Source organism: Urocitellus parryii, chromosome 11 (genome assembly GCF_045843805.1).
Source record: "Urocitellus parryii isolate mUroPar1 chromosome 11, mUroPar1.hap1, whole genome shotgun sequence".
NCBI lineage: Eukaryota > Metazoa > Chordata > Mammalia > Rodentia > Sciuridae > Urocitellus > Urocitellus parryii.
In genome coordinates this window covers 103,788,676-103,814,658 of record NC_135541.1, presented here as the reverse complement: position 1 = coordinate 103,814,658, position 25,983 = coordinate 103,788,676, and the positions used below count along the sequence as shown (strand labels likewise).

Sequence of the window (25,983 nt, the reverse complement as noted above, 5' to 3'; positions counted from 1 at the left end):
GAGGGTAGGCCCCCTCCCCAACCCCTGGTTCTTGTAGATGGTACCCTCTAAACCATCTACTTCACAATACCCATTCTCCAAGTGTAGCACTATCTCCACTAAGGCATATGTGGCTTATGGGGCAGCCATCCATTGAACCAGAGCAGTGGAATGTCTGTGGGGTACCAGAGATGGAAATACTAGAATTTTCTGGCTCCCAAAGCATATGGATGTCCACTTGTTTCAGCAGCATTTGAAAAGACTATGTTTTCCTCATTATTTTATCTTTCATTTTTTGTCAAAAATTAATTGATAATATCTATGTGATTTTTTTCTGTATTCTGTCAGTGATCTGTGTGTATTCTTTCACCAATACCACACAGTCTTGAATATTTTAGTTTCATGATAAATCTTGAAGTTCAGTAGTATCAGCCTGATAGCTTTATTATCCTTCAATATTATTATATTGGCTGGGCTGGGTCTTTTAAATCTCTGTATAAACTCTAGAATTCGGTACTTTTTAAACTAAAAAAATGCCACATTAGAAGTATTCAGAATGTCAACAAACAGCTGTATATTTTTGGCAATTAGAGTTCTATTCGGGTAACAAAGCAATGATTATTTCATATAAGGTATATTTGAGTTAACTTTTGTGCATGGCGAGAGGAGGGGATTCAGTTTCATTTTGTTGCATATGGATTTCCAGTTTTCCCAACACCATTTGTTGAAGATGCTATCCTTCCTCCATTGCATGCTTTTAGCTCCTTTATCAAATATAAGATAGTTGTAGCTTTGTGGATTAGTCTCTGTGTCCTCTATTCTGTACCATTGGTCCACCCACCTGTTTTGGTACCAGTACCATGCTGTTTTTGTTACTATTGCTCTGTAATATAATTTGAAATCTGGTATCGCTATACCGCCTGATTCACACTTCCTGCTTAGAATTGCTTTTGCTATTCTGGGTCTTTTATTTTTCCATATGAACTTCATGATTGCTTTATCTATTTCTACAAGAAGTGCCTTTGGGATTTTGATTGGCATTGCATTAAAACTATAGAGAGCTTTTGGTAATATTGCCATTTTGATGATGTTAGTTCTACCTATCCATGAACAGGGTATATTTTTCCATCTTCTAAGATCTTCTTCTACTTCTCTTTTTAGGGTTCAGTAGTTTTCATTGTATAAATCTTTCACCTCTTTTGTTAGGTTGATTCCCAAGTATTTTATTTTATTTTTTTTGAGGATATTGTGAATGGAGTGTTTTTCCTCATTTCCGTTTCAGAAGTTTTGTCACTGATATACAGAAATGCCTTTGATTTATGCATGTTGATTTTATATCCTGCCACTTTGCTGAATTCATTTATTAGTTCTAGTAGTTTTTTTGTAGACTCTTTTGGGTCTTATAGGTATAGAATCATGTCTTCCACAAATAGTGATAATTTAAGTTCTTCTTTTCCTATTTTATGCCTTTAATTTCTTTTGTCTGTCTAATTGCTCTGGCCAATGTTTCGAGAACTATATTGAATAGAAGTGGTGATAGAGGGCATCCCTGTCTTGTTCCAGATTTTAGAGGGAATGCCTTCAATTTTTCTCCATTCAGAATGATGCTAGCCTGAGGCTTAGCATAGATAGCTTTTACAATGTTGAGGAAAGTTCCTGTTATCCATAGTTTTTCTAATGTTTTGAACATAAAGGGATGCTGTACTTTGTCAAATGCTTTTTCTGTGTCTATCGAGATGATCATATGGTTCTTATCTTTAAGTCTATTGATGTGGTGAATAACATTTATTGATTTCCGTATATTGAACCATCCTTGCATCCCAGGGATGAATCCTACTTGATCATGGTGCACAAAAGTTAACTCAAAGTGGATCAAGGAGCAAGATATCAAATCAGAGACTCTGCGTCTGATAGAAGAAAAAGTTGGCTCCGATCTACATATTGTTGGGTCGAGCTCCAAATTCCTTAATAGGACACCCATAGCACAAGAGTTAATAACAAGAATCAACAAATGGGACTTACTTAAACTGAAAAGTTTTTTCTCAGCAAGAGAAACAATAACAGAGGTAAATAGGGAGCCTACATCCTGGGAACAAATTTTTACTCCTCACACTTCAGATAGAGCCCTAATATCCAGAGTATACAAAGAACTAAAAAAATTAGACAATAAGACAACAAATAACCCTATCAACAAATGGGCCAAGGACCTGAACAGACACTTCTCAGAGGAGGACATACAATCAATCAACAAGTACATGAAAAAATGCTCACCATCTCTAGCAGTCAGAGAAATGCAAATCAAAACCACCCTAAGATACCATCTCACTCCAGTAAGATTGGCAGCTATTATGAAGTCAAACAACAACAAGTGCTGGCGAGGATGTGGGGAAAAGGGTACTCTTGTACATTGCTGGTGGGACTGCAAACTGGTGCGGCCAATTTGGAAAGCAGTATGGAGATTCCTGGGAAAGCTGGGAATGGAACCACCATTTGACCCAGCTATTGCCCTTCTTGGACTATTCCCTGAAGACCTTAAAAGAGCTCACTACAGGGATACTGCCACATCGATGTTCATAGCAGCACAATTCACAATTGCCAGACTGTGGAACCAACCTAGATGCCCTTCAATAGATGAATGGATTAAAAATGTGGCATTTATACATCATGGAGTATTAAGCAGCACTAAAAATAACAAAATCATGGAATTTGCAGGGAAATGGATGGCACTAGAGCAGATTATGCTTAGTGAAGCTAGCCAATTCCTAAAAAACAAATACCAAATGTCTTCTTTGATATAATGAGAGCAACTAAGAACAGAGCAGGGAGGAAGAGCAGGAAGAAAAGATTAACATTAAACAGAGACATGAGGTGGGAGGGAAAGGGAGAGAAAAGGGAATTTGCATGGAAATGGAGGGAGACCCTCATTGTTATACAAAATTACATATAAGAGGTTGTGAGAGAATGGGAAAATAAACAAGGAGAGAAATGAATTACAGTAGATGGGGTAGAGAGAGAAGGTGGGAGGGGAGGAGAGGGAGGATAGTAGAGGATAGGAAAGGTAGCAGAATACAACAGTTACTAATAGGGCATTATGTAAAAATGTGGATGTGTAACCGATGTGATTCTGCAATCTGTATTTGGGGTAAAAATGGGAGTTCATAACCCACTTGAATCTAATGTATGAAATATGATATGTCAAGAGCTTTGTAATGTTTTGAACAACCAATAAAAAAAGAAGAAAAAACATATAAGGTGTATTTGAGACAAGTGAGATAAAAAATCTACTGTTCTCATATACAACAATTTGTGCTGTGCACAAACAAGAATCTGCTTTAAAGTCCCATGCCAGTTTACAACCCCTGTGCTGTACCAGACAAGGTTTGTGGCTATTGAAAATAAGGGCTATCTAAAGACACACTCAGTAGTGTGTTAACTATACAAAACAAAAAATTTGTTATACAGTTTGAAAACAAATCACAACTTTACATTGTAATTTTTCTTTAAAAGGGGTGAGTTGTATATGGATGTGTGCAGGGAGTGCTTTATAGACATATACACAACAAACTGTGTTCAAACCAAATAGTTTATCCTCTTCATCTTCCTCTTCTCTCTCTTCCTTCTTTTTCTTGCTTCTTTTTTTCAGTCTTGACGACTCCAGTTTTTTGTTTATTGATTTTTTTTTTTTTACTGCATTGGGTTTTCCTTTTACTCATTAGGCAGCAATCTTTTCCCTGTGTTTCCTTAAACTTAGCAGCCTCTTCATAAGTTTTGGTTTTTTTGGTCATCTTCTACAGTGCTGCTCCACATCTCTCCCAGTTTCTTTGCAACATCACTAATGGATACGCTGGGATGCATTCCTTTGATTTTTGTGGTGATACTCAGAACAAGTAAGACTGAAGGAGGACCCTTGGTACATTAGGATCCTTTTTTGTTTCCCTGCTAGGAAGTGTACAGGTTTTTATTTCTCTTTCATAACATGCCTTGTCCACCTTTGCTGTATCTTCAAATTTTTCTTTCTTTTTAGCATAAGCCATCTTCTACCTCTCTGTGTATTTCTTAGAAAACTCTGAGAAGTTGACTAAAGCATCTGGATACTTCTTGAACTTTCTAAGGTCTTCTTCAATTAATTTCTTCAATGTTATATAGTTTTCATTTTAGAAGTCCTTTACCACCTTCATTAGATTAACTCCCAGGGTGGGTTTTTCTTTGTTTGTTTTGAAGTTATTGTGTATGGAATAGTTTTCCTAATTTATTTTTCATCAGATTAATTATTGGAGTATAGGAAAATGATTGATTGATATATGTTGATGTTGTACCTTGCTACTTTGCGAAATGTGTTCATCAGCTCTAGACCTCTTCTGGTAGAGTTATTTGGGTCTTCTAAATGTAGGATCATGCCATTGACAAGTAGATAATTTGACTTCTTTTCCTGTTTGAATGCCTCTAATAGCCTTCTCTTGCCTGATTGCTCTGGCTAGAATTTCAAGGACTTTTGTATGCAGTCTGCCATTATTTTAAGAATTTTTGCATATATGTTCATCAAAGATATTGGCGTAAAGCTTTTTACTTGATGCGTTTTTGTCTGGTTTTGGTATCAGGATGATAATGAATTTAGCAGTGTTCCTACCTTTTCTATTTCATTGAATAATTTGATCAATGAAAATTTCATTGATAGATTTTAAAGGTTCAATAGAACTTGTCTGAGAATCCATTCAGTCCTGGACTTTTCTTTGTTGGAAGGCTTTTGATAGCTGCTTCAGTTTTACTACTTGATATTTATCTATTTAAATTTTCTATATCTTCATTGTTTAATTTGGGTAGGGGATATGTCTCTAGGAATTTGTCAGTATCTTCAAGATTTTCTAGCTTATTAGAGATTTTCAAAATAGTTTATAATGAGTCTCTGGATTTCTGTAGTATCTCTGATGATATTTCCTTTTTCAGCTCTAATTTTATTAATTTGTGACTTCTTTGTCTTTATTTTGGTTAGTTTGGCTAAGGGTTTATCAGTCTTGTTAATTTTTTTTATACTGGGAAATTTAACCAATGGGCACTTTACCACTGAGCTACATCCCTAGCACTTTTTTTTGTTTGTTTTAATTTCTTATTTTGAGATAGGGTCTCAATAAGTTGCTTAGGGTCTTGCTAAGTTGCTGAGGCTGGCCTTCAGTTTGCCATCCCCCTGCCTCAGCCTCCTGAGCCACTGGGATTACAGGTGTATACTACCATGCCCAGCTCAATCTTTATTCTTAAAAAAAAACTCTTTGATTCATTGATTCTTTGTATTGTTTTTATTCTCAATTTCATTGACTTCAGTTCGATTTTAATTATTTCCTGTCCTCTGCTGATTTTGGTGTCAGTTTATCTTTTTCTAGGGCCTTGAGGTGTCATGGTAGATTATTTATTTAGAATATTTCTATTTTTTAATGTGTGAAATCAGTGCTATAAACTTTGTTATTAGAACAGCTTCATATTGTCACAGAAATTTTGATATGTTGTATCATTTGTTCTTACTTGTTTCTAAGAATTTTTTAATTTATCCCCTGATTTCTTCTGCTGTCCATTTATCATTTGAAAGAGCATTATTTAATCTCCAGATGTTAGAGTGATTTCTGTTTTTTATCTTATTGTTGATTTCTAATTTAATTTCAATATAATATAATAGGATACAACAATTCTCTCTCTCTCTCTCTCTCTCTCTCTCTCTCTCTCTCTCTCGTATTTTCTAAGGTTTGCTTTGTGATTTTAAATTGGTCTATTTTAGAAAATGCTTCAGGTGTTGCTGAGAATAAAATGAATTCATTGATTGATGGATAAACTAGTCAACAGATATCAGTTAGGTCCATTTAATGAATAGTATTTTTTTAGTTAGGAAGAATCTTTGCTTAGTTTATGTCGGACGGTCCATCTATTGGTGAGTGAGGTGTATTGGAAATCACCCAGTATTATCTTATTGTGTTCTCTTTGATTCTTTATATTGAGAAGGGTTTGTTTTATGTATGTAAATGCATCATGGTTGGGGCTAAACATTTATAATCATTTATTGTTGTTGTATGATGCCCTTAGGCAGTATGAAGTGAACTTCTTTTTCTCTACTGATTTATTTTGCCTCAAAATCCACTTTGATATGAGAATAGCTAACCCTAATTGCTTTGAGCTACCATTTGCATGGTATATAATTTCCCATTCTTTCACCTTTAGACTATGAATGTCTTTGTTTGTAAGATGAGTCTCTTGTAAATATCATATTGTTGGGTTCTGTTTTTTCATCCAGACAATCTCTTTTTGATTGAATAGTTTAGACCATTTATATTCAGTATTATTATACAGAGGTGACTTTTATTTTCTGCCATTTTGATTCATTTCTAATGTTTAATTCAGACTTGATTCTCCTTGAATAGACTATTCTTCTAGTGCGATTTATCCCTGTGTTGATACTCATTTTTATTCTTCATTTCTTTAAAAAATATTTTGTTAAGTATGTTTTGTAATGCACGTTCTGTAGTTATGAGTTTTTCAGTTTCTGTTTATCATGGAAGGTTTTTGTTTTATCTTTAGTTCTGAAGGATAGTTTTATTGGGCATAGTAATCTTGGTTGGCATCCATTTTTTTTTTCAGAGTTTGGTATGTATTATTCCAAGTCCTGGCTTTTTTAGGTTCTGGATCAAGAAATCAGTTGAAATCTGAATTGGTTTACCTCTAAATGTGACTTGCCATTTTTCTCTTGCAGCTTTTATAATTTTATCCTTATTCTTCATATTAGGTATTTTCATTATTATGTGTCTTGTAGAAGATCTATTCTAATTCTGTTTATTTGGAGTCCTGTATGCTTCTTGTATTTAAATTTCCATCTCATCCTAAGATTTGGAAACGTTTCTAATAGTATTTCATTGAAAAGATTGTATATCCCTTTAGTTTGTATTTTGGAATCTTCATCTACCCCAATGATTCTTAAATTTGATCTCTTGATGTTATCCCAGAGTTCTTGAATATTCTGGTAATGGTTTCTTAATATCTTTTCTTTCTTTTCAACTTTATTTTTAAGATTAAATACTTTGTCTTCAAGGCCTGAAAATCTATCTTCAAAATGTTCTAATCCATTGGTGATTCTTCCCATTGAATTTTTAATTTGGCTTTTTGAGTTTCTCATTTCCAGGATTTATGTTTGGTTCTTTTCCAGGATATCTATCTCTTTATTGCAGTGATCTTTCACTTCCTGTATTTTCTAATTTCGCTCCTTATATTGTCTTTTAGCTTGTTGAACATTTTAACTATGAACATTCTAAATTCTTTCTCTCACATTTTCATCTCTGTGTTGTCAATGAAGTTAGTTGTTAAAGTATTATAGGATGTTTCAGGTGGTTTGTTCACTGTTTTTTCATATTGCTTGTCTGTATTCCCATCTATTGGGATGCTTATTGGTTATTTTAAGCAAGGGACTCTTTTGTTAGCTTCTTTCTCTTAGGAGTCCTGGGTTAGGCAAATATGCAAATATTAATACTTTAATTCAGTGTTTAGCCTTTGCTGGTTCCAGTGTCGGCACCACTTTGAAAGAAGCCTCTGAGCACTACTTACTATGATCACTTCACAACCAAGTCATGTGCTTACTCAATCTTGTGAAAAATCAAAAAACATGTTATTGTTCTTAACAGTTCTTCTAATCCATATCTAAACTTGTAGTGAAGTTCTGGAATAGGTAAAACATTAGTTATATATAATAATAAAATTTCTGTAACATTTCATGGGGGTTGAGAAGGCAAAGAGAGAAAGATTAAGCAAAAAGAAGAGAAAAAACAAGAAAGGTAGAAATGAATAGTGCATACCAAGGTAAGGAGGAAAAAAATGGATGGGGGTGGGGAAAATTGAGACTGTAGCAGACAGTGTAAGAGGAAGAATAGTGAGAAGGAGGAGAAAGTATAAACCAGAGCTAGGAGAAATAAAAAAGAGTGATTTCAATTAATGCTTTAAACCATTAGAAGAAATATATTCAAATAGGTTGAAGGTCCAGTGTTGATTTTTAGGGTAACCACTATTAATCAAGATAAAGAGTGATATATATGAACAAAGTTGATTTTACAGTTATTTAAAGTAAACTATGCTAAGGTAAGAAAGTTCTTGTTAAATTTTTGTTTGGATTTAATGAGGATTTGTGATATTTAGAAGATACCCATTATTCTTGGCTTTGGATCCCTCCAGACCTGCTGGAGTGCAGGAGTCACTCCCCCAGTTGCTTTGGACCTCCCACTGGCTGGTTCTGGTTTGTCATCTCAGGGGCCTGTGGCTGAATACTCACAGGGTGCAGGGTGTCTCTGTTGGTCATTTTTATTGTGTGCCTGAGATTGAAAACTTTGTTTTCAATGGTTTTTAATGCAGAGCTCTGGGTTATTGTTATAAATGCTGCAAGTGACCATGTATCTGCTCCCCTCTACAGCATCCTTTTCAAAGTGATGTAGAGCCTGGTAGCTGCTGTAAGCACAGGCCTGTGGTTGTGGGTTCTCCATGGTTGATCTGTGGTGCAGAAATATTCCTCCTGGTTGACATAGCTCATTGGGTACTATTTTTACTACTGAGTAAGGTGACTCAGCTGGCTTTCTTGGGTGTTCTATCTTTCACTAACCCAGATGGTGATTGGTGGGCACTGTTTCACTCTGCTGACTGTGACTGTTGCAAATGTCCAGCTAGTGTCCAAACACTGATCGTGGGCCAGGCTGGGTGCCATTACTATCTCCTGCCTTGGGTCCAGGCAGCTTTTCACCTTAACCAACTTCCCACTGGTTATTATTGCAATTCAGATACCTTCTTTTTAAGCATCATGGTCTCAGGCAGTTTCTAATTCTGGCCTTCCACTAGCCTCTGCACCAACCTATGGACTGTCCCACTATGCCATTTGCTATCCAGGCATCTTCCCTCTAGAATGGGCCCCATGCTATCTGTGGCTGCAATCAGTGAGATAGCCCTTCTAGGCTTCATAGGACTCAGGCAATTTCCCACCGTGTCTACCCCCAGTGTCAGTGATCATTGGGAGCAACAGTCCTGCCGGATTCCCTCTCCTCTGCTTGGAGCCATACTACCTTCCCACTTGGATTTGAGGTCTTGATTCTTATCTCCATGACTTGCAGGAGACTGCTTCATCTATACCGGGGTTCTTGTGAATGCTGCATGGAATTCTTGGAGGGCTCCTTTTCTGCCTGGGGTCCCACTTGGGCTGTATGGAGCACTTTTTCTCTGGGGTCCTAAGGATGCTTCATGGAGTGCACCCTCTCCTTCTGGGTTCTCATGGAGGCTATGCAGAGCATTTACTTTCTGCCCGGTTTCCTAGGGATGCTTTGTGGAACACTCCTCTGCCAGGGCATTCAGGTTGCACAGAGCTCTGCTCCACCCTGCTCCAGTTGTTTTTGGAGATGAGAAGGGGGTTATAATGACTTTCCTAGTGGTAATCCCTCTGTAAGTTCTTACTAGACAGATTCTTAAGGGGTTCCACCAAGGGGTGTTCCCTGTGTTTCAATTTGCTGATATCTGAAAATGGGAATGATTTAATGTGTGGTCATCTGTGTGCCCATTGAAATGGCTGCAGAGCCCAGCATGGGCTTTCTGTTTCTGTTTTGGTTTTAAATTGCTTGATCTGGCTTAAGGACAACTCATTGCTCCTATTATGTTTTAATACGGTCTTTTTTTCCTTCTCAATTGTTGTAAAACAGGTGATTTTAGGTGCTTTTCCATTCCCTCTCTGTTGCCTCTCCTCTTTCCCCCCACCCTGGGGTTGGAGAAATCTGAGCTTCTTCTTCTACTCTAGTAATTGATCTTCTAATCTCTCCGTGTTTAGATTTTGTAACTCTGGATCTTAGAGATTTTATTTTGTCATCCACCTTTTAGAGCTGTCATTTTTTCAGTCTTATTTCTGTCTTATGGGGAGGTGAGGAATTGCTGTCTAGTTCTGCTCCACCATCTTAGCCTCCTTCAATTTATTCTTTTTTAATGTTTGGAAAAATTCACCAGAGAATTCAACTTGGTCTTGAACTTTGTTTTCAATGGTTTTAATTATTGATTCAATTCTTTACTAGACATAGGTTTATTAATATTTTTATCTTTTCTGGCATGCATTATCATAGGTGGTATCATTCAAGGAAGTTGTCTATTTCATCCAGGTTATAAAATGTATGAACATGTATTCCTTTCTTATCCTTCTAATGTTATTTGAATCTGTAGTGATGTTTCCTCTGATTAGAAATTCTTATTTTTGATTGGACTCAGAAGTAGAAGCTCTCAGAGAGGACAGCCTGTTTCTCTTGGCAATCTGTTCTTGACTTGGCAATCTGTTCTTGGCAATCTGTTTATTTGGCTTCTTTCATTCTCTTAGCCAAAAACTTGGCATGTTCTGCAGCCTCTTCCTTATTCTTTTTAGTATCTATCTCTTGAGAGCAATAGGCCTGTGATTGTATTGCAGGACACATGGAGTAATAAGACTCTGAATCTTCCATGCTTTGGTTCTGCATTTTTTACCTTCCTTAAGAGTTTTCTGATAACATATTGGCAGACATAATTTTCCTTAGAGAGACTGAAAAGTTTGCAGATTCTTCTAGCTCTTTTGGGTCCCAGTAGTATCTGTAAGTCCAGGAATATCCTTCTCTCCTTTTTGCACAATAACCAAGTTGAGAACGCTCAGATTGGCATCCACAATGCAACTTTGAACAGATTTGCACTTTCTCTCTCCAGTTTGCCTTGGTCTATAGCAGGAATGCCCCTTACTTAGTAGTAGGTGAACATGGCTATGGGTCAAGACACCCTGCTTCATGGGGAAACATTGTTTGTTATTTCTGCCATTGATTCGGACTGCATAACCTTTCCATTCTTCACCCAGAGCATCAGCAGCAACTTCTCATAAAACGTACCAAGTTTGTGTTCATCATCCACTCCAATGAATTTCTGGCAGCCAGTAGCAGGGAAGGAGATAATCAGCTTCATCTTGGAGCAGCTGATTGCCTTCAGGGCACCAGGAAAAAGAGCTTATCTCTGATATAATTTATGTCTTCTTTCTCATTTTTCTTAGTGTATCTAAGTTTTTCAAGCTTATGAATACTTTCAAAGAATCAGCTTTTAGTTTGTTGATTTTCATTTTTATTCAAAATAGTTTTAAATTTCTCTTGAGAATACTCATTTCACCCATATGTTTATTTAGAAAATTATCATTTAATCTCCACATATTTGGGAATTTTTAGCTACTTTTCAATTGTTTAACTTAATCATAGTTCATGCATACATTGTGTGCAGAATTTGCTTCCTTGTTTTTTTCTTGCTCTTAGAGAAAAACTTTCAGTCTTTCACCATTGGGAAAGAGATTAACGGTGTGTTTTTTCCTCTATGGGTTTATTATGCTGAATTAATTTCCTTCTGTATTAGGGTTTTCCAGAGATGCAGAACTGTGGTTGTGCAGCAGGACAATGTATATGAGAAAGTTAAATGTAGGGATTGGGCCATATGATTATGGAAACTGAGATGTCCCAGGAGACTGAGATGTTCCATAGTATGCTGTGTGCAAGCTGGAGAACTCTGAATGCCATTTTGTAATTTAGTCCATTTCTAAAGGCTTGATAACCACAGGAACTGATGTTAGAGTATCAATCTGAATCCAAAAGCTCAAGAATGTTTGGGGGAGTGAGGAAATGATGGTGTAAGTTCTGATCCAGTTTGAAAGGTCTGACTACCGAGAGTGCTGATATTCCAGGGCAGGAGAAGATTAATGTTCTATCTCATATAAAAAGAGAAAATCTACCATTCTTCTGTCTTTTATTTTGTTTAAGCTCTCCATCTATAAAATGATGGCACATACATTGGTAAAGGCAATCTTCTACTTAATCTACCACTTCAAATACTAATAACATCTGGAAACATTCTCATGAACACACCTAGAAATAATGTTTCTCCATCTATTTTGGATTCTTTTAACCTAGTCAAGTTGATACAAAAAATTAACCATTATACCTATGTGTCTATTCCTGTGTTGGTCAGTTCGAGTCTCTGTTCACTTTTATTAATTTTTTTCCTTCTGTTCCTTGGACTTGATAATTTCCATTGTTCTACCTACAAGTTTGCTGATTCGTTCTTTCACTTGCTTAAATCTGCCTTTTAATCCCTCTAGTGGATTTTCTTTTCAGTTGCTGTTCTTTAAAATGCCAAAATTTCTTTTGGATTCTACTTAGGTTTTCTTTCTCTTTATTGATGTTTCCATTTTGTTGAAACATCTTTTTCTTACTTTTCCCACCTCATCTGTCAGTTTGGGGAACATCTTAAAGATGGTTTCTTTAAAGTCTTTAACTAGTAGATCTACCATCAGGTTCTTTTTCAAGATGGTTTCAATTGGCTGATTTTTTCCCCTTTGAATTAGATCTACTTTCCTGTTTCTTTGTATTCCTTGTGTGTGTGTGTGTGTGTGTGTGTGTGTGTGTGTGTGTGTGTGTTTTAAATGACCATTTCAATCTAGTATGATGGTAACTCAGGGATTAGATTCTCCCTCCTTCCTTTAGGTTTTCCATTTAAAAAAATTTTTTTAATTGTTGTAGGTTATCTACCATTCTAAGATCACCTTGAGATATAAATTTACAGTCTTCTCAGATCTTTTCTAAGCTTGTGCCTTCTACTGGACATGCGTGGTGACTTACTAATTTACTCATATATGTTGTTTTGAAACTGAATGTCAGTGTCTTGCTTTCAAAGGAGGCAGAGTTGGAAATTATGAAAGCATTTTTTTTCTCAAAGAGAACTTTAATGTGAAAAAATGAGTAACAACAGAGATTTAATCTTCACAGAATTTAACACAACTCTTCCGGCCTCTTAAACAGAACTGTAATATATATATAAAGGACAATATTTTGGCTTCATCTAGTAAAAGCATATCAAATTACAGTTATCTCATAAAATTGGTCCCTAGTTATAATTTGGGTTAGGTTGATTCCTGAACATAGGCTTCACAGAATATGACCAGTGATATTATTTATCAAGTATCCTGCTTCATATTACCTTATGTTAAAGCAAGATACCCTGGTCTCAAATTCTATACTTTAATAAAGTTTAACTACTTGAATGAACAGAACTAGTAATAGAAACATCCCTAGTTGTATTTTGGAGAGGAGGTAGGGAAAAACCTTAAGCCAAAGTAGAAAACAAAAATATTCTCCTAATGGCTTGATTTTGGACTTGCACATAGATGTGACCTTGTGGAACAAGACTGATATTTAAAATATGGAGAAGCATGTAATCTTTAGTAATTATATCAAGACACATGGGCAGTCTTTAATGTATTTATTAATTTTAGGAAATATGATTATCAAGGTATGGTCCCAGATTTCTCATCTTCTGATAATAGTGCTTCCAGTTAAAGGACATATTGAAGGTATATTTTTCAAAGGATATGTTTTTCTGCAACATAATTTAATCACTGCTGAATATCATCATACCAAAACAAATAATAGTACTCTTTTAAGGCATTGACTATGAGTTTATTCCCTGCCTTTCCATCCTTACATACAAAAATTGACCAGATAAATGAATAACTTATGGTCTTCCAAAGGTAGAACTAGTCCCAGATTTGAAATTCCTGAACTTATTTGCCAAGAGCTATATCTTTTAAAATTAAAACCCAGAAGTTGTACATTTAGAATCTGCTAATTATCTAGATCCCCTAAACAAAGTACATGTAGGAAGTGTCAAAACTATTATAAAAATTTCAAATGTCATTAAATTTGATAGAATCATTCAGTTAATAAAATATTAAATTAGTAAACTGGCTCAGACCAGGGATATAGCTCAGTATAGTGCACAAGGCCCTGGGTTCAATCTTTAGCACCACCAAAAACAACCCCAAACAAAACAACAACAAAAAAAACTTCATTAAAATAATAAACTGGTTTTTAGAATTACACACTCAAAGAGTATACTATGAGAGCTGTTTCATAAACTTCATTCTGAAATGTTTTTGCAGCTTGCAATGATATATAACAAGTTCCTTGTAGACTTTTTCATTTTTATCTTTGTAGTGAATAATTGGATTTTCAGTAGTATTAATCATAGTTCTATAATTCACAATGAGAAAAAATATCCATCAATGAGATCAAAATCTTGTAAATGAAGCATAGTGGACCAAATTGTCTTAATTTGAGCATAGGTAAAATTTTCCCCAATACGACTTCAAATGGCACATAGGCATACTTCTCTTCTGATGCTGGGTTATCCTATAGGTAGAGATCAGGTTGGAAGTCCAGACTTCTACCCACCAATCTTTAATTGACATTGGGAGAAATGAAAAACTGGACGAATGGTACACCCTGCCACAGTCTGAGGAGTTTTGGCAATCTTCATCATGGTCATTATAGGAGGGCTGTCTTAATGTTTCATATATACATATTTTTTTGATCAAATAAATTTAAATTCTTGAGCTGGTCATGAGTTAAAGGAGGGAGATCCTCCCTGCAGCCTTCTACATTGTTCTAAATAACATTTTTCTTGAAGGGTTTTGTCTCTGGCCAAAAAGAAGTCCTTGCAGACACTAATAGTTGAGGATGTATGCTGCCCTGCCAAGAGGAGTCCAATCAGCATCCCTGCTGTTTCATCATCTGTGGAAGGACACCAATCCTTATATGTAGAATCTAATAGAGTTTGGAGAATGTCATCAATTTTTCTCTTCTGATTGTCTGCATTTCTGGATTGACTCACAGAAAATATTCTTGATCTTGTTGAGCTCAGTTTCTCATCTGAAATGAGGCAGGGACAGCTAATTGGCAAGTCAGGCTGTATGACTTAAACCTCCATCCAAATCTGCATATAGTTGTGCCACCTTCTCATTGAGTTGACGTCTGATTTCTTTTCCATGTAGACAATGGCTAGCTCTTAAAATTATGAGCTCAGAAAGAGCCTTAAACAAATTTTTTTTCCTTCACTTTCTCTCCAACTTTGGAAGAATTCCTTTGTTTCTTTTTCAATTATAAAAAGACACTGACTGGTTAAAGTTAGGTCACTCTTTAACGTTTTATTTTGCTCTAAGAAAATTGTATTTGGCACATCATAAACAACTCCATTCCCAAACATAGGTGTTTTAAGACGACTGTAGACATCTTCACACTCGGGTTTTCATTTTTACTATTAAAAAGCAGCGCAGCAATATCGCTCCCTAGGAGATAAGTAAGCTTTGCCCACCATGGTAAAACTAAATACAGGTGCATATTTCGCATATACTTTTTCTGGGAATTCAATTGGACGTATACCAAATGCTATGGCATATCCAAGGAATGGAACTGGAGGGAAAATATATGGCGAACTTTTGCTTGTTTACGTGCCCATGTGCGTCACAAACTGGAGCGCGTTCTATGTGGCCATGCCCTCAGTAGTGCTCCATGATGCTGAAGTGCCCTTGTACCAAAGAGAGAACTTGAGGAAGCAGTCTGTGCCTTTGGTGTATGCCACACAGGAATGAAAGAGAAGTGGACTTGAGAGGCGATCGATCATCGCCTGAGAACCACAGGCCATTCCAGCTTGCACTCCTGGGGTGTGGAGGGCCTTGGAGAGGCACAGCAGAGGGATCAGGAGTACTCCAACTTCACATATGTGGAAGCCACTTCAGCCTGTGTGGGGTCAGGGCTTAAACAGGGAGAGTGCTACAGCAACCTCCGTCTCTTCTTGGTATGCAGTGATCAGGGCACAGGAGTCCTGATATTTGGAAGACTGGTCCTTCTTTGCACACCCCATGCTGTGTACATGTTGCTTTAGGAGCTCAGGCACACCTAAACGTCTCAGGTTTGAGGGGTAGAAGAATGGTAGCTACTACCTTGTGAGGGACTGAAATTTACTTAAATTAACCACAATTTACCATCTAAGCTTTCCTTTGGAAGTTGCAGGCCTCCAGTAGGTTTGAAAATTCTAAAATAGTTAAATGGAATCTGCCAGTGCAATTATTGTCTAGGTGGAGGGATATATTTCTGGTGTTTCCTATTTTATCTTTGTAGTATTCTCCCTATCTTCTTCATTTTATTTGTGTGAGTGTGTGTGTGTGTGTGTGTGTGTGTGTGTGTGTGTGTGTGTAGGGGGGAGATGGGAGACTGAATTCAGGGCCTCCTTAAATGTGCTAAACATATGCTGTACCAATGAGCTACAGCCCTATCTCTTCTTCATTTTTGAAAGATGATCTCCCAGGATTCCAATTTATAGGTCCTCCCACCCCCGTCTATTTTTCCTGCTTTTTTCCATGTCCCAAATGGAAAATAACACTTAAAATTCTCACTCCACTCTCCTTTCTTGCATAATTTTGGAAGAGAAGTAGGATTGATTCAGATCATTCCTCTTTTGTGGGAAAGCTGTTTTATTCCTTTTTTTAAATCTTGAAGCTATTTAATGAGAATTTCTTTTTTTTAATCAAATGGGGTATAATTTCTCATTTTTCCAAGTGTACAGGTTGCAGAATCACATTGATTATACAGCCATGTTTATACATACAGCAATACTAGAGTCTATTTTATTCTCCTGCCCTTCCTATCTCCCCTTCCCCTCCCTTCCCCTCCCATCACCTCTCTCTACCCCATCTAATGTGACACATTTCTTTTTTTTCCTCTCATCATCATACATGTATTTTGTATAATCATGAGGGTCTCCTTCCATCTTCTGTGCAATTCCCCTTCTCCCTCCCATTCCCTCCCACCTCTCTTCCCTATTTAGTGGTAATCTTCTTCTCATGCTCTTCCTCCCTATCACATTTAGAGTAACCCCCCTTATATCAGAGAAGACATTAAGCATTTGTTTTTTTAGGGATTGGCTAACTTCATTTAGCATAATCTGCTATAATGCCATCCATTTCCCTGCAAATGCCATGATCTTGTTATTTTTTAGTGCCGAGAAATATTCTGTTGTGTAAAAATGCCACATTTTTTTATCCATTCATCTATTGAATGGCATCTAGGTTGGTTCCATAGTCTAGCTATTGTGAATTGTGCTGCTATAAACTTTGATGTGGCTGTGTCCCTGTAGTATGCTCTTTTTAGTTTTTTGGGGTATAGTCTGAGAAGGGGAATTGTTGGGTCAAATGGTGGTTCCATTCCCAGCTTTCCAAGGAATCTCCATACTGCTTTCCAAATTGGCTGCACCAATTTGCAGTCCCACCAGCAATGTACGAGTGTACCTTTTTCCCTGCATCCTCGCCAGCACTTGTTGTTCCTGTATATCAGAGACAGATCCTCTGAAATGGAAATGAGGACAACTACCCTATTCACAATACCCTCAAAAAATAAAAATAAAATACTTGGGAATCAACCTAACAAAAGAGGTGAAAAATTATACAACGAAATCTACAGAACCCTAAAGAGAGAAATAGAAGAAGACCTTGGAAAATGGAAAGATATACCTTGCTCATGGATAGGCAGAATTAATATTATTAAAATGGCCATATTACCAAAAGCACTTTTCAGGTTCAATGCAATTCCGATCAAAATCCCAATGGCAGAATAGAAAAAAAATTCCTTGCAGAAATAGAAAAAGCAATCATGAAATTCATCTGGAAAAATAAGAGACCCAGAATAGCTAAAGCAATTCCAAGCAGGAAGGGTGAAACAGGTGGTATAGCAATACCAGATCTTAAACTATACTGCAGAGCAATAATAACAAAAACAGCATGGTACTGGCACCAAAACAGGCAGGTAGACCAATGGTACAGAATAGAGGACACAGAGACCAATCCAAAGAATTACAACTACCTTATATTAGACAAAGGTGCTAAAAGCATGCAATGGAGAAAGGATAGCATCTTCAACAAATGGTGCTGGGAGAACTGGAAATCCATATGCAACAAAATGAAATTGAATCCTTTTCTCTCACCATGCACAAAAGTCAACTAAAAATGGATCAAGGAGCTAGAAATCAAACCAGAGACTCTTAGTCTAAAAAAGAAAATGTTGGCTGTAATCTCCATCTCACAGGGTCGGGCTCCAAATTCCTTAATAGTACACCTATAGCACAAGAGTTAAAACCAAGAATCAACAAATGGGATGAATTCAAACTAAAAAGTTTTTCTCTCAGCGAGAGAAATAATATGTGAGGTAAATAGGAAGCCTACATCCTGGGAACAAATTTTTACCCCTCACACTTCAGATAGAGCCCTAATCTCTAGAGTATACAAAGAACTCAAAAAGTTAAACAACAAAAAAACAAACGACACTATCAACAAATGGGCCAAGGACCTGAACAGACACTTCTCAGAGGAGGACATACAATCAATCAACAAATACACGAAAACATGCTCACCATCTCTAGCAATCAGAGAAATGCAAATTAAAACTACTCTAAGATACCATCTCACTCCAGTAAGAATGGCAGCCATTATTCCTATTTTTTTGAATTGTTTTTCTTTGACTTCCTGCTGTTTGAATATGGTACTCATATATTTAATTTATTTTTATCCTGGTTCATGTTTTCAGAGCTTCTTTTTAAAAAACTTTTTATTTGAGAGAGAGAAAGAGAATCTTTTTTGTAGATGGATACAACACAATGCCTTTATTTTTTTATATGGTGCTGAGAATTGAACCCAGGTCCTGCCCGTGCTAAGCGAGCACTCAACCGCTGAGCCACAATCCCAACCCCTTCAGAGATTCTTGAACCTGTAGTTGAATTAGAAGGAATTTTCAGTCATTATTACAAGTATTTGCTTGGTTGTTTGCTTTGCCTTGCCTTCTCCTTTTGGTATTCCCATTATTCATGTTATACTTTTTGTAGTTGTCCCAAGTTCTTGGACTTCCTGTTCTTTTTTTTTTCCATTTAATATAACTTCACTTTTAAGTTTTGGAAGTTTCTGTGAACATAGCCTAAAGCACAGAGATGCTTTCTTGACCTTGTCCTCTCTACCAGTAAGTCTGTCATCTCTGTTAACAATATCGTTCTCTCTCTTGCTGCAGTCTGGCTGGGCAAAAATAACCGGGGGGGGGGGGGTGACAAGCAATTTGTGAAGACTGACACAGCGGGAGCCGCTTTATTGTGAGACAGTAGGGGTATTTATACCTAACTGAATACACAGCTTGTTTCAATTTAGCATCATCCAGTTACAGCAATCAGTTATTAAGGAATCCTCATCATCTTATAATTATACACAGCTTAATTAACATCATTAGATACAGCAGTCAGTCATTAAGGAATCTCCATCATCTTAATGGCTTGCTGGCGTGACTTCTCAAACCACTCCTTCTGGCAAAGTGCCAGGCGCCATCTTGACTTGTTTATGGACCCTAACACTCTCTCTAGAATTTCATTTTATTTCTTAAAATTTTTATCTCTTATATTTCCCATCTGTTCTTGACAGTTGTCTACTCTTTCAATTTGATTGCTTAGGATATTAATCATAGTTGTTCAAATTACAGATTAGATAATTTAACATCTCTACCAAAGGAGGAATGTTTGCACTGTCCCTTAAAATTCTGTTTTTAAACTCTTGTGTGTCTTGTAATTTTTTTGTTGAAAGACAGGCCTTTAGTAACCTGGTGGTAGGGTTTGGACAAGGAGTAATGTTCAGTATTCCCATAATTAGTTCTCAGTCATTTAGGGAGTCTGTGCCCCTGAGCTCTTAACTTTACAAGTGCTCCCTGATTTCTCCCCCATTTAGGTAGGACAGTATGGCTAGAGCAGGCCAGAGTTTGGTATTTCCTTTCCCCCAGATTGATTAGGCTCTGATACAACCCCAATAGAGTAGACTCTGATTAGATAACTTCTTTTGAGGTCAGGCATTGTTAAGAATAATAGAATACTTTTATCATATTTCAAAATGGTTACTTTCCCCCTTCTACTGTAAGTATGAGTGTTCTTTGATATTTACTGTAAAAACCTGGTAGAGCTCCTGGAGGCAAAACTTCAAAAGTTTTGGAGGTTCTCCTAAAATAGACTGGAGTTTTAAACTCAGACTTTTTCACATGTGCTTCCAGTAATTAATAAATTACACTTAGGTTTTCTGACTCTGGTAGTGATTCCTACAGAGATTTCTGCTCAGTTAGTTGTGATTTCTCTGTAACTCCTGTCTGTCTCTCCAATTTTGTGGGCAGCAGTTTGCCCTGTGACCTCACTTCTCTGATACACCTAAGAAGAATTGTTTTTTTAGTTTGTTCAGTTTTTTAATTTTTAGGATTGTTAAATAATTTCAGCAGCCTTACATTCTACCATACTAGGATACCATAGATTGGATAAACTATAAAGAAAAGAAATTTATTACAATTCTGGAATCTGGAAAGTCCAAGATCAAAGAGCTACATCAGATCGAGGGCCTTTTTGCTGCATCCAAACATCACAGGACACATCACATGGTGACTGAGCACAGGGTAGAGAAAGAGGATGGGGGGGCAAGATTATAACAAAGGCATTATTGCAGTACCTGTCTCACTCCTGTAGAAGTCTGTTTAGCCTAGCCAGTTTTTACTGACGTTCACATATTATTTTTTTGGTTTATTTTTCATTTTTTCCCTACTCTTTCAGGTTGCTTAATCTTTCTCTTTATCCTTGCTTCAGGTTTGCTTTTCTTCCAATTCAAAACTGATCTTGAGTTCTCCCGTAATTTTTTATTTCAGTTTTTGTAAATTTTATCTACAGAATTTCCATTTAGTTCTTTTCAAAATTTACTAACTATTGATATTCTCCATTTGATGTGACATTGTCATCATGCTTATCTCAACTTCTTTAAATAGTCTTCCTTTAGTTCTGTTGAACATATTTATAATGGCTACTTTGAAATCTTTCCCATTTGAATATAGCATTTGATCACTCTTGAAAGCACTGTCTGTTGTTTGGTTTTATCCCCATTATATGGTTTATCATCTTTTTTTTTTTTTGCATGCCTGGTTTTTTTTTGTTATTGTTGTTATTGTTGGGGACTGGGAATTTGAGGGACTATATTATTATTATTTTACCCCTTTCCTCCTCATCTCCTACCTTTATACCATTTCTTTACTGATTTCCCTTTGATTTTTAGGAGATACACCCCTTTTTCCCTTTTTTTCCTCTCTAGCTTCCTAATGTGAGAGAATATATGATCTTTGACCATCTAAGTTTCTAAGTTTGACTGGTACCACTTAACATAATGGTCTTTAGTTCTATCCATTTTCCTGCAAATGCCATAATTTATTTTCATAATTTCTTCTTCTTATGCATTTCAAAAAAATTATTAACTTATTCTCCAGTAGATTAAAATTTTATAACACAATTTAACCTAAAAACCATAACTGCCTCTACTATTTTATTTATTCTTATAATAATACTTACATATTACTCTGTCTCCCTGCAATCAGATCTGGCCTCAATATCCTTTAGACTCTAAATGGCTGCTTAAGAGATCCCAGTATTATCTGGGATCTTTTCAACTATTGTGAGCATTCAGGAAAATACATTCAGGCTTTTTCCTCTGTATATTCTAAGCCCTCTCTCTGCAACTCTGCTGTCCCACACAAGTCCTCTTAGCTCTCACCTCCCCTATGCCTACTTCCAAAGGAACAGAAAATCCTACCAGGACTCCTCCTCCTTTGACCCAGAGGATGATCCCCTGCCATACTACAATTCTCTTTCTGATGAAGCTACTGCAGCAATTATCCCCTCAGCCCCTCCACCCTTCTCTCCTCCTGCTACACACTTACGGGCTGCCACTGCCAAACATGATCTCTGTGTTCTCTACGCAAGGTGGCTGGGGTAGATGGTGTAATCCAGGTTCAAGTGACTTTCTCTTTGTCAGATCTTTCACAAATAGAAAAAGTGGCTTGGGTCATATGCTTCAAGCCCCACCACATATATCAGAGTTTCAGTATCTGACCCAATCATATGATTTGACCTTCCATGATGTCCAGGATCTTGTCTAACCCCCCCCCCCCACCTGAGGAATGCAAGCAAGTTGGGAGCAAGCTAGAAATTATGCTGATGAGGTACATCAGACCTCCCCTGCCCATCCTATTGGCACTGAAGCAGTCCCTGATCAGAACCCCAGTTGGGATTACAATTCACCTGGAGGAGTAACTAGTAGAAATCAATTCATTACTTGCCTCATGGCAGGCCTTAGAAAGGCAGCCCATAGACTATTGATTATGAAAAGCTCCAGGAAGTCATCCAAGATAAAAATGAAAATGCTCAGCATTTTTCAATCGCTTGACCAAGGCTTTATTACAATATACTAATCTGGACTCTGAGACTCCAGATGGGAGACAACTACTAATGACTTACTTTTCCTCCCAGAGTTTCCCTGATATTAAGGCCAAACTAGAGGAGGTCCCTAACTCCCCAAGCTGAGGTTCTAGAGTGGCTTTTAAGGTGTATAGCAAGAGAGACCAGAAGGCTGGAAGCAGATATATCAGATGCTCCCTCAAGCCATCTGTCTGGCCCCAGCATCTGTCCCTGGTTCCACTGGCCTGTGGAGGGGTCCCTCAGGACTGTCTGGACCCTGTATTAAATGTGATCAAATGGATCATTGGTCTTGTACATATCCCAAGCCTCGCAAGTCTCCAGGCCCTTGTTCTAAATGCCATCAGGAGGGACACTGGGCCATTGGTGCTTGGGATATAACCCAGGGCCTCTGCTTTTAGATTGGATGTACTTATATCCCTACTTCCTATTATGGGATGGGCCCAGCTACATTTGGAGGTTTTTTGTTGTTGTTGTTGTTTTTTTGTGCTAGGGATATAACCCAGGGCCTCATGCATGCTAGGTAAGTGCTCTACCATTGAGCTACATGTGCTGACATTGACTGTCCCAGAGCCCTTAGCAGCCCCAGCCATCCAGCCCTTCTGGTTCCCCTTTTCAACTCTTAGGACTGGCTGCAGAGGACTGACAAGGCCCAGGTTCCCATTACCCAACCACTACCATCACTCCACAGAAACCCCAGGTAACTGTGTATTTCAGGTAGGCCTATCTCATTCCTCCTAGACATCAGTGCTACATATTCAGTCCTCAAGGAGTTCTGGGGGCCTACTACCATTCCTTACAGACAACTAGCCTTGTTTGTTCTTTTGGCTAATTTTTAACCATTCCCTTTTGGTCAATCCACAGTGCCCTGTTCTTCTTATGGGAAGGGACATCCTCACAAAGTTTGAGGATACTCTTTCCTTCTCCCCTCACATGCTTCCATCCAGACTCACTGCTGCTCCCCTGATCCTCACCCTTACCTTAGGACCATCCCCTATTCCGTCTACCAGTGCCTTCCCATTACCCTCTTCTAAGGTTGATCCTACTCACACCATGAGCCCATTCACATCCATCTCAGAAACCCCCTCCGCTTTCTGCCCAATCACAATACCCGCTCTCTCTCCTTGCTCCTGCTGTCACTCTCTTTTTGCAGAGCAGCCTTGTCAGGCTCCTGCCAATAAACCTGCTTCTTATCCCAGGTGGTGTGTGATTAGTCCTGCGCCACTTTTCTTTCACTGATGCCAGTGATTCCATCACATTCTCCCATCAGCTTTGCTCTCCCCTCCAGGGATTTGAGCTGCTTTGGGATCCTGGTCTGAGGGCCCAGGACAATGACCACACACCTTCGTTGTTCATTCACCTAGTGCTCTTCTTCTTCATCCACACTCTGGCCTCATTTGGGTAAGTGACTTCACCCTTCCCCTTCCCTCCTCCTCACAAGTTTACTGGAGATGGCAGTGAAAAGTCTCCTCTTAGAACTTAGATCTTGGCCCAGCACCAAGATCCTCACCCATTCCTTCCCTGGCAAATTCACGCCAACTTACCATGGGGAACTCCCAATCCCTTTCCCTTGGCAAGTTCACTCTGGGGTCTTGGTTCTCAGCTCCTCAGCAGAGTTCATGGAAGCCCTGGCCAGGCAACCAAGACTCTCTATGCCCAAGGGACTAGGGAAGTCGCAGGTGACTGCAACTCACCATGGGGAACTCCCAAATCCCATCTGACTCACCTCTCAGCTGCATCCTCGCCCACTTTCCCCCATTCCGTTTGGCTCCTGATCTAAAGACCCATCAACCAATTCAGCCTTCCAATTTTCATAACTTTTGTGAGTGTTCAGGAAAAGGAAGAAAATCCCTTATGTACAGGCTTTCTCCTTTCTCCATTCTAAGCCTTCCCTTTGCTCCTATTGCTCCCCTTCCCAGCTCCTGCATGCCACTAAAGCTTTGAATTTCTCCAGAGACCCTACTTCCAGACAAACATGGGACCATACTCTCCTACATTGTAAAGCCCTAAGCAGGAATCTCCCTGGCCAAGGCCACACTGAAGCTAACATTAAAATACAAAGGACAGACTCAGCAGGCTTGATAAGAGGCCTAAAGAAAAAAAAAAGTGTCAATTTAACTTTTCCCTTGGCTACAACACTGAAGAATGACTTCAAAACTTTCTCTATCTCCCAGATCAAAACTTTCTCTATCTCTCTGATCTCACAAACCCATTTCACCTTTTAAAAGCAGGGATTTGCTATAGGAGTCCTCTGACACTTGCTGGGGCCAACCTTTGCCCCTTTGGGTTATCTATTGAAGAGTCTTGACCTTACTGTTAGGGATGGGCCCCTTTCCTACAAAAGTTGGCTTCAGTCTCTCTACTCATTAACAAGTCAAAGAAACTCACCTTTGGGGCCCCACTCACCATCCTGGCGCCTATCGCCTAAAGGAACTCCTTAACTACAAGGGCTTACATTCCTTACCCCACTGTTACCTTTTATCTCTACAGGTTTCCCTGGTGGAAGATCCCAGTCTTACTTTCCACACCTCTAAATCCTGCTACTCTCCTCCCTGCTCCTCAGGAGTCTTCCACCTCTTCTCCTCTTACCTATTCATGCATTGAAACTCTGGAGGAGTTTCTTCCGTATCCCTCCCACATACCGGAAGGCCCCTTGCTCCAGGCAACATACACGTGGTTCATAGATGGCTCCTCCTTCAGGAAGGAGGGAGTTCATCAGGCAGTGTATGCTATAGTCTCTCTAACCTCCCCAATAATACATCCAATCAGCAGGCTGAACTTGATGCCTTCATCAGAGCCTTCACTTTGGCAAAGGGAGCCTCCCTCAATGTCTACACTGACTCTAAATCTGCTTTCTACATACTTTTCTCCTTCTTCACTATTTGGAAGGAACACAGATTTCTTACCACCAAGGAAACTTAAATTACTAATGCCCCCTTTATCTCCAATCTCCTTGAAGCCTCAAAGCTTCCCACTGCCATTGGAACTGAAGGATGGCACTAAGTAACCCCCTTCTCCAGTGGGCATTTCCTTTCCTGACCTCTCTGCTTAGGCCTTTTGCTAATGCTTGCCCCCTGTGTCATTAGATTTATTCAAGACCAGATTCAAAGAATCTCTAGCCAAACTGAGAACCAGCTTCTATTACAGGACTTCCAACCCCTCACCAAATTTGGGCCGTCCAAAGTCAGCATCGCCCGGCAGCACCTCCTGACCATCACCATTGCCTCAATGATATCCTGCAGCCCTAACAAGTGTCCAGATGCTGCCCCTTCCCAGCAGGAAGAAGCTACAGAAGATTAATCTACGCCCCTTTCCCTTAAGGGGCCCAATAACAAACAAAAAAGTGGAGAACTAAGGTCCTTGCTTAGCATCTGGATAGTCATCTTAAGTGACAGCTGCCATTTTAAGAAAAATTTTGCTTTCCTGCCCAAAGGCACTTCTGAGAAAGGCTCACCACTCCCTCATACCAACCCCCTCTTAATCCCCCACTGCATAATACCAGAGAAGCAAGCCGAGGCAAGTTTAGAGTGGAAAGTTGAAGCTTTACTAAAGGACAGCAGAAAAGACTTCTCCCTGGAGGAAGAAGGGTACCTAAGAGGTGGAATCCGTGGAAGGGAGATGTCTTCCCCTTTTTATAGCTAAGGTCTTCTTTCAGCTTTCCCGCATTTCTGTCCTTAGTTCTGTTATCTTGCAGTATTGGAATATAGGTGGGAAAGCCAAAGGGTGGGAGACAGGTGGGCCATAGGAGTAATCTGGGCAGGAAGGACTTTTGGATTAGCATCTCCACATTTGCTGGGAGCTGCTTCATTAACATTTCCTTGGGATGGGCTCTGG

The 25,983-nt window shown here is 38.4% G+C and overlaps 2 pseudogenes; both read right to left on the bottom strand.

Annotated features, from left to right (window-relative positions):
- Nucleotides 1-10,210: 10,210 nt before the first annotated feature.
- Nucleotides 10,211-10,941, bottom strand: LOC113192668 (small ribosomal subunit protein eS6 pseudogene; annotated as a pseudogene).
- Nucleotides 10,942-13,909: 2,968 nt separating this feature from the next.
- LOC113192638 (lanosterol 14-alpha demethylase-like) lies at nucleotides 13,910-24,558 on the bottom strand (annotated as a pseudogene).
- Between the last annotated feature and the right edge of the window lie 1,425 nt (nucleotides 24,559-25,983).